The sequence below is a fragment of the Physeter macrocephalus genome, chromosome 13 (genome assembly GCF_002837175.3).
Source record: "Physeter macrocephalus isolate SW-GA chromosome 13, ASM283717v5, whole genome shotgun sequence".
In the NCBI taxonomy this organism is placed as follows: domain Eukaryota; kingdom Metazoa; phylum Chordata; class Mammalia; order Artiodactyla; family Physeteridae; genus Physeter; species Physeter macrocephalus.
The window spans coordinates 87,491,345-87,491,647 of record NC_041226.1 but is presented as its reverse complement, the minus strand read 5'-3'; the positions used below and the strand labels follow the sequence as shown (position 1 = coordinate 87,491,647).

Here is a 303-nt window from a genome sequence, read left to right as displayed (position 1 = left end):
GAAACAAATGACAATGAAAACACGACGATCTAAAACCTGTGGGATGCAGCAAAAGCAGTTCTAAGAGGGAAGTTTATAGCTATACAAGCTTACCTCAATAAACAAGAAAAATCTCAAATAAACAATCTAACCTTATACTTAAAGCAACTAGAGAAAGAAGAACAAACAAAACCCAAAGTTAGCAGAAGGAAAGAAATCATAAAGATCAGAGCAAAAATAAATGAAATAGAAACAAAGAAAACAACAGCAAAGATCAATAAAACTAAAAACTGGTTCTTTGAGAAGATAAACAAAATTGATAAA

The 303-nt window shown here is 30.4% G+C and overlaps 1 protein-coding gene across 12 annotated transcripts in view; it reads right to left on the bottom strand.

Annotated features, from left to right (window-relative positions):
- FNBP1 (formin binding protein 1) overlaps positions 1 to 303 on the bottom strand; it is a 152,205-nt gene that overhangs the window by 101,833 nt on the left and 50,069 nt on the right. The gene's annotated exons all lie outside the window — the stretch shown is intronic.